This window comes from Maniola jurtina, chromosome 14, assembly GCF_905333055.1.
Source record: "Maniola jurtina chromosome 14, ilManJurt1.1, whole genome shotgun sequence".
Lineage (NCBI taxonomy): Eukaryota > Metazoa > Arthropoda > Insecta > Lepidoptera > Nymphalidae > Maniola > Maniola jurtina.
In genome coordinates, this window is record NC_060042.1 from 12,140,580 (window position 1) to 12,149,494 (window position 8,915).

Genomic DNA, 8,915 nt, shown 5'->3' on the forward strand with positions numbered 1-8,915 from the left:
GAAGACGATTTTAAAAAGATGCCAATAGATTAGGGAAAGTTTTTTTACATAATGCCCACAAAACTTCGATTGCGTGCAGTGCTTTGCCGGATATTAAATCATAAAAGCACTACACCCTTGCTGTAATAGCTCAATGTCCAGTTTTCATAATGCCTAAATAATTTAAAATACATACCAAAATTTGTGGAACCAGCAGGGTTCGTTCATTCATTCACTATGCCTGATTGAAAATAAGTATCTGTCTTACTAACTGACTACTACTACACTGACTTCAAACCACGTGGCTGATGATATATTTAACAGTGCTTTCTGCGAAAACATTTTATTCATCTCAGTTTTGTTAACAAATTCGCAAACCCACACAAATATTAGTATTAAAAATTAAAAAACATTAACAAATTACAAATTGTAGTATTAAAAATTAAACTCTCAAATTACTAAATCAACCCATATATTGATTCAAATGTTACTCAGTCGGAGCCTATACAGAACCCTACAAAAAGAACAGTACCGTACTAAACATGTACTTAGGTTATCAGATATCGACACACACAGATCAATTTAATTTGTTTATAGCTTAGACCGGAACCGGATCGCAACCGGACTGTAAGCTGTCAAAGCCTTACAACACGGGCCCGATTCCAGGAAACGCCAGCCTCTACCTACGGCGCGTCCTTTTATGACGTCACCGTGCCAGGCCCTTCGCCTTCCTTAATTGAACTGCCCTGTTCGAATGTTTAGTCTAGTTATTCGATCTATTTAGATTGTATTCAACGATTGTTACGCTTTTTGTTCTAAATAATATTAAATTTATAATAAAAACGTTGAAGGAATTTTTGCATTGGTCACGAATCCTACAGGAATCATGTTTAAGCCACGATCAGCTATTTTGTCTCCTCCATTCCCTCACTCCTTAAAAGCCATATTACATTTTGTTTAACTGATAGATCAAAAAGCTAGAAAACCAGAAAATCAAAGAAACTAAACGTTCGTATTCTATAATGAATATATAAGTGCGAGTTTAAAAGCGGTTTTTGTGTCGTTTTCGGTCAATGCATATTTAATACTTGGGTACATTACTACTTCTGAGAACGTCGACGTAGGTTGAGAAAACCTAATAAAAACGCAGTCATTTAGAATGTACATATTGTCAAACAATTAACGAATATGTAATCTAAATTCGAAAAGGTGACTGACTGATCTATCAATGCACAGTCCAAATCTTTACATTGGACGGATTAGAGAGACATACAGATAGCTGTTATAATTTATACCATAAGCGTCCGCTAACAAACGATTTTTGAAAATTCTACCGGTCAATCAGAGGGTAAATAATTTAGGGGTTTGGAATTTGTATATAAAAGTCTGTAAGTTTTAAAGTTATTTATAGGTATCCATGAAAATTAGTAGGGTAGTGGTTGTCCTCATGACAACACTATTTTTGTTAATCTGGTATTATTCGTTTTAATCTTAACTTTTCTAGCTGTCATGTTAGTTTCTGGGATTAAAGTATATACAATAGTTTAAACAAGTGTAAATTAAAAATTTATAACATCCCCGACAAATGAAGGTTACAGTAACTAGAAAAGAGCTGATAACTTTCAAACGGCTGAACCGATTTTCTTGCATTATAGCTAAGAACACTCTCGATCAAGCCACCTTTCAAACAAAAAAAAAACTAAATTAAAATCGGTTCATTAGTTTAGGGGCTACGGTGCCACAGACAGATACACAGACACACAGATACCCAAATACACACGTCAAACTTATAACACCCCTCTTTTTGGTCGGGGGTTAAAAAGTAATATCTTTATTAGTAACATGACCTTCCCCACGTCTTTCATTATCAATCATCAATCAAATCCCCATCAGTCACACGTCGAGCTTAACGTCTATTTGATATTCTGCTGTGCTGCTATCGTACATTTTTTTTGTCCTGCATTGCTCTTGTAATGTGATTATAATTTCCTTGCATCTGCTTTACGGTAAACTATGTTACCAGGAGTTTGTGTCTTATGTGTGTTATTATTAGAGTTGATTCTTGTTTGTGTATTACGATTATAAACGTTGCCATCGGCTTCCATTGAGTGTGGACCGGTTTGGTCAAAAAGTATCGCGAACAGGTAGAGACAGCACCTACCCACTGTTTGCCTCTGTCAAAATACTGGACCATTAGGTCGCTAAGCAAATAGAAGTGTGAATGCATGCATGAATTTTTGGTGTATTTTCTTTATTTTCTATGTAATTCAGCTATAGCGACTGTATTGTTCTTCATCGATGTTCTGTTTCTGCATCGATACAATCGCTCTATTGTATTGATTTAGCAATCTTTCTTTATTATATGAGTACACCCAATATTGATGTTACCCACGTTGTAGCTGCTTCCGTAAAAGCAACAACAAAGCCAACGGGTTACGCGACAAATGTCTCGACCGAGTCCATCTTGCAACTGTAGCGTAAGAGTGAACTAGAGTGAGGGAACTCTCGGTTTGATCTTTCGAACCGACGATATGTCAAATATTAGGCTATGGTGAAGTGAAATCAAGGATAAATAAGGCTACTTTAGGGTTACCTGCGTCCAATATACTTACTGGAACATTTGACGCCTGACAGTAACGTTGTAGCCTCGATATTTTGTTTGAAGTTCTTTAACTGCCATGAACTGTGCTAGCTTCCACAGGCGTTCAGAGATAGTCACTATATCGTACGACTGTATCGATGCTTTACCGCGACTATTTCGCTGTCTTTCTACGACTTTATTTATCGTTACTCAATCGCTGCAAAAAGTCAATCTCTGTTCTTCTGTAAAATATAGATGTTCTCCCTTCTTCTGTAGAATATAGATAGGATGATGATTCAAAAGAGAATATAATAATAGCCTCTTCCTAGGCGTGTTGATCATCGTAGGAATGCCGCGGCTTTTTGCTTTGCCCGCTAGCTGCCCACGCGGCCGCTCCCCGCGCCACCCGCCGCGCCGCCCGCCGGCGCCGGCGCTGCAGCCGCTTGATGCCTGATAAAAGGATACGTTGCAAATATATTTAATGTAACTTTATACTTTTATCGCGGCCTTTAAGTTCCTTGAAACTTTAACATCTCGCATTTTTCTTATTCTTCAAGTCTTCAACCAGTGTGTCCTTCCCGTCCTCACCTATGGTGCTGAAACGTGGACACTGACAAATGGCCTTGTTCACAAATTCAAAGTTGCTCAGCGAGCTATGGAGAGGGCTATGTTAGGAGTTTCACTGAGGGATAAGATCCGAAATGAGGAGATCCGCAGGAGAACCAAGGTCACTGACATAGCCCAAACTATTAGCAAGCCGAAGTGGCAGTGGGCAGGCCATGCCTGTCGTAGAGGCGATGGCCGTTGGAGCCGGAAAGTCCTTGAGTGGAGACCGCGTTTAAGCAAACGTAGTGTGGGACGCCCTCCAGCACGATGGACCGACGATATAAAGCGGCTGGCGGGAAGTGGCTGGATGAGGAAGGCTGAGGACCGGGTGTGGTGGCGCTCTATAGGGAAGGCCTATGTCCAACAGTGGACGTCCACAGGCTGATGATGATGATGATGATGATGATGATTTTTCTTATTCGGTTTCGGTTCTTATTTTTATATACTTCGTCCGCTAGGATTTATACAGGTTTTTTGAAATCTCGTGGGGACTCTAGGACCCTGGACTGAACGCTTTGATTTTCCGAGAAAAAGTACGCTCTCCGGCTCTCTCTCGCATGTCAAAAATCAAATCGTTTCCGTCTATCGGCTGCTGATGGTGATATGATTTCGTTTTGAGTTGGATTATTCAACGAATTAAATGATTACCTTAATTACTAATGATTTAATGCGACACCGCGCTGAGTCCTGCGTCTCGAGCCTGGATGGCTGAGCAAACAGCGCGATGATCCGCCATTAGCTGATTGTCGTGATATCCGACTTGTTTATTTTGCTCACTACTTGGGATCCACGGCGCTGCATCCGGTTCTCTTGTTTGGGTAGAGCGATTGTTTACCTCAGTGCCTGTTTAAACAAAACTTCGTTCAAAAACTAAAGCTAGATTAACTGCTGCACCTTAGAAATTATCAACACGGAAAAATGTAACATAATATCATGTAACATAATCACACTAATATTATAAAGGCGAAAGTTTGTATATGTGTGTGTGTGTGTGTGTATGTTTGTTACTCCTTCACGCAAAAACTACTGGACGGATTTGGCTGAAATTCGGAATGGAGATAGATAATATCCTGGATTAGCACATAGGCTACTTTTTATCCCAGAAAACCAAAGAGTTCCCACGGGATTTCGAAAAACCTAAATCCACGCGGACGAAGTCGCGGGCGTCAGCTAGTATTACATATTATCACAATATTATTATACTACTTATACTAGTTAGCGGCGCTAATTAGCTTTCGACTAATTTCGACCAATAATGCCAAAAATGAGTAATGTTTACCCGCGACTTCGTTTGGTTAGCTTTTCAAAAATTCCGTAGGAACTGTTTGATTTTCCAGGATAAAAGTAGTCTATGTCGCTCCTTAGGTTTTTGCAAAAAATCATGTCGATCTATTCCTCCGTTGCGGCAAAACTGACTGACAAACAAACACTCTTTCATATTTATAATATGAATATGTAATAGGTATAAGTATATACATATTTTTTACAAAGTTATAAATTATGTTAAAAACATGATTGTGTTTACTATATTTTGTACAATATTAACTGTAATATTTCTTTGTCCACAGGATGATATTCTCCTCATATACGGCACCTTTCAGCTAAAGTTCAAAGGTAATTTTAACATTTTTGACAACCTTTTACCTGCATATAAATTTTATTCGTTGTATTAAGTTAAAAGTTTTGTCGATCATGAACTTGTACCGAAAGTTATGTCGCCACCAACAAACACTTGGTAACAAAAAAAAAATCATATAGGTACCTACTCACACAACAAAAAAAACAAAGATATCAGCAATATATTGCTGTGTAGCGCAGTTTCGCCCATTCGTTAAAACAATTATATTAACAACTAAATCCGCTTTTCGAACAGTTTTCCGTTACCAATAACGCTGACTGACACAAAAGCTGTTATTTTTTACTCCCTTAATTGATTGTGAAGCTGTTCATTCCTTTTCATTATGAACAACATTCTCAATTGCATCACGGTATAATCATGTTATTTTACGTTTTGTATTTAATTTTATCACTGTCAATAATGTGCTTGCTACCAATCTCTGAACTAATGGGTAGTAGCTAGTAACCATCAGTTAGGCAAATATTTACAGCCGCAGTTTTAAAATGTCGTTTGAATTTCACTCCGCCATCGTGCCTGTGATTTTGATTTCAATTTAGCTTTATATAATTTAATTTCCCTTTAAAACCTCCCTAGCGAAAACCAAAACTACCGATCTCATAATCCCATTACTTCTACGCGTTTACTCTCAAAAGAGGCAACAGTAAAACGTATAATCCCGCGTCACGGGAGAAAAAAAAACGAGCGAATTTTTATATTAAACCAGCTCTCGTAAGCTGCATTCACCTGAGGAGGCTCTAGACGGCAAATTAAGTGACATTAGAGGCATAATGCCGGTCGAGGGAGACGTGAATGCCGAGTGCTGAGGGACAATCACCGCGGATTGCGCGGCGCGCTGTTGCCGAGCAAGCTAATGTCGCCTCTATTTCAACCCAAAACCGCTTAATTTCCAGTGCAAAGTAAGGTTTTGGTGGTAAACACTTCAGGGTCCCGCGTACGAGTCAGCAACGCAACGGTAGTCGCAGTAGTGCGTGGTTGGCCCCAGTCCGTATAGTCGTAGAAACTGCTATGAATATCGCTAAGAAATGAGGCTCCAGTCGAAAAGCGCTTTGTTAGGCTACAAGCGCGGTTAAACTTAAATACAAAATGTTGTGTGAACTTTTTTCATGAAACTAGCCTGATTTGAACATTTCTTTCATTGAAGCAAGTTGACTTTTTTTTAAATTTTTGCTTCACGGAATAAGTTCTCTAATTTGATCGCGCTTTGTTCCATTTCTAAAGGTGTGCAGAAATATTTGTGCCTAAAACTAGATTTAAAAATTCGTTATTTAGAATTCCCTCGACCTTCGAAAATATTTAATGGATACCTACTTCTTTCTATAGCAACATTTGAGTTATACAATTCTCTAAATTGTCGTTTTCCGCTTCATCCATGAAAATATTGTCTTCATTCCGTAGGCCTGTTTCTGTTGATTTATTTTGAAATGGAAAATTTTAAGCACCATTTTGCACAATTACAGATAGCGTACGAGCAGCTGCGTTTCCAGGAGAAATTTCTTGTTATCTAATTTCCTTTTCATTTCTTTTTCCATTTATTTTTTGCGAGATCTTTCTCGTAGTGTCTAGCGGTCGGGAGATTTTTGTTTATTACCTAAGCTGTATAAATAAAACTCTATAATAGTGAAATGTACATGAGATTTGGATATTTTATTTTATTTTTCGTCCTCAAATTGGGTTCTATTTCATATACTTACGTAATAATATGTGTGCACTTTATGAAGATGGACAGTGCATACAGTTTATATGTTACCAATATATAGAATTAGTAGGTAAGAACTAAGCATACCATCATTTCATAGGTATGTAACCGTTGAAAAAGCTCGACTTTTTTAATATGTGTCCTGAGCATGAATATGTTGAATCTCAAGTGAGGTAATTGATCAAGTGACGTTAACACTAGACGTTAGAACCTTATACTATTTTGGGGAATCAATTACGTACAGCGGGGTACATTAGGATTGGGGTGTTCCAATACTCCTATAGGAAAATCATTTACCTAAAAAATCTTAGATTTAGATTTACTCAAGTTCTTCTATTATTCTCTTACTAATTTAAGACAGATACGTCTTAAAATCATAATTGAGCGATATCGTCTACAATTAGGTTGATAAATAAAAAACAACTTCTAAAAGAGGCTATTGTTTACCTTCTCACATTACAGTAGCTCATTTTAATATCAAAAGCCGCATCTTCACCGCTTGCCCACTTTTATATCACAATAATTTTGCCCGTCACTACAAAGTGAGTCAGACAAGCGAGAATAAAGCCTCTCAACTCTTCTATCCCGGGAGACTTCGCTGACAATTATACTGTGTCCACAATGGCTTTGCAACGTCTTGCCGGTGTAATAACGCGGCAGATTAAAGCATTGTGCCGCTGTTGAAGTGGACGATGGACCTTTATATTGGGATAATAGGTTTCGGACTTCCCATTACGTGCTGAGCCTCCTTTTATTGTTAGAAAAGATAATTCGCTCAGCGCTGAACGGGGACAAAACGAATACGTTGTGTAGCAAATTAGCTATAGTGGCTACACTCTAGTTTTCCTTAGCTGATTTAAAAGATTTAAAATTGCAGAAATCATCTCGGCGAAATGTTTTTCGTTGGTCCGGCGCTGTTGACCTTCTCGAGTTAGCTTTTTGACAATCATGATTTCATTGTCAGTTCGCATTAACAATGTCGTACTCGTATCGTATGGGTCGCGTACAGTGCGCCTTTTACGCGTTTCAGCCAGAAATCAGAATCTACTTTTTTACCTTTTAAGTAAACTAAGGGAAACTAAAGTTTAACATAGAACTGTCTCACGTTTGCTATTGTTTTAAAATTGACGCCCAACGTGGCACTATTCTAAATTATATTATTAATTTAATTTTGAGATAAAATATTTAGTCTTCTGTAATATAGCAGTTTCGGTGCCGTAGTAGAATTGATTAGGTGTAAATCGCACGAAATGGTCTGTTGTTGTTCTTTTTTTCTCAAATTACTAAAGGGTCTTTAAATCTACTTACTTATTAGTATGCTTGATTCGCCTTGCTGCAATAGATGAATTAAGTCAACAAACTAGTTGAGTGATCTAAATTTTATTATTTGAGAAATATGTTGGATGCTTAAACATGACAAATTTACCACCAAATGGTGGTAATTTTTTTTTGAGTTTTTAAAAATTAATAAATATTTTGAGCACAAGTTAATGCACTAAAATTATCATATTTCTAGCTGGTGATATTTTCTAAAATTGCAACGAATGTTTATTGGTTCCTTTATATAAATCTACATGAATTATAGGTAAGGTAAGGTATGATTAGTGTAAGAAATGTGCACTCTCGTATTTTTCACATCTCGGCAATATGATTACCGCGTATCGCTTTGTAAGTAGTAACCTACAGTCTACGAACGTAAATGAGATCTCGAATAACCTTTCGAACTTTATTTTGCGTATAGGATGATCACATTCATATTGAGAAGACATATTGAAGATACTCTGTTTGGTTATATAAAATCAAGCTCAATACATTCCAGATCCTTCGTATATTCCTACTTTGTATTTTCGTGTTTCGTATTTTGATACTCCTAGTTTTTTTTTGGCTCTTAAGCCAGGAAGTACGTGTTTTTCAGTAAGTAGGTATGTTTTGTCTAATCTGAAAAGCAAAAAAAAAAAAACACTACTTTTAATTCACTTAATTAGGGCAGCTCGCACTTTGGGTAGAACTGAATTAGCATTTATCTCTATAACGTAACCCTAATGATTTTGATAATTCTTACGGGATCTCGGAAAAATCTAAATTCACGCGGACTAAAAATTTAATTACTCATACAGTATTTCAATTCTATGAAAATCATATGCTACAATAACAATTGTTCTCAGTAAACCTATATATATAAAGCAAAATCGTTGAATTCAATATGAAGAAAGGATGTCGTCTGCACCATTTCACACAGTAGTAACGTACTTGTGCGAGACAAGCCCTCATTTGCGTCCATAGCAATAACAAATAAATATTCATTTCACGGCGCTGAGCGGCATAGATGTCAACCGCAGATGCACCTGACTGCGTCCGCGTCACTCGACGGGCGGTCCCGCAGGGGACGTGCCGAGGCCCGCTATTGTTCCCCG

At 37.6% G+C, this 8,915-nt stretch overlaps 1 protein-coding gene across 1 annotated transcript in view; it reads left to right on the forward strand.

Moving 5' to 3' along the window:
* Positions 1 to 8,915, forward strand: part of LOC123871825 (axin) — a 95,199-nt gene that overhangs the window by 50,331 nt on the left and 35,953 nt on the right. Inside the window, exon 2 of the mRNA XM_045915813.1 lies at positions 4,735 to 4,780. The gene's annotated coding sequence lies outside the window, so the exon portion shown is untranslated. The remainder of the gene's footprint in view (positions 1 to 4,734; positions 4,781 to 8,915) is intronic.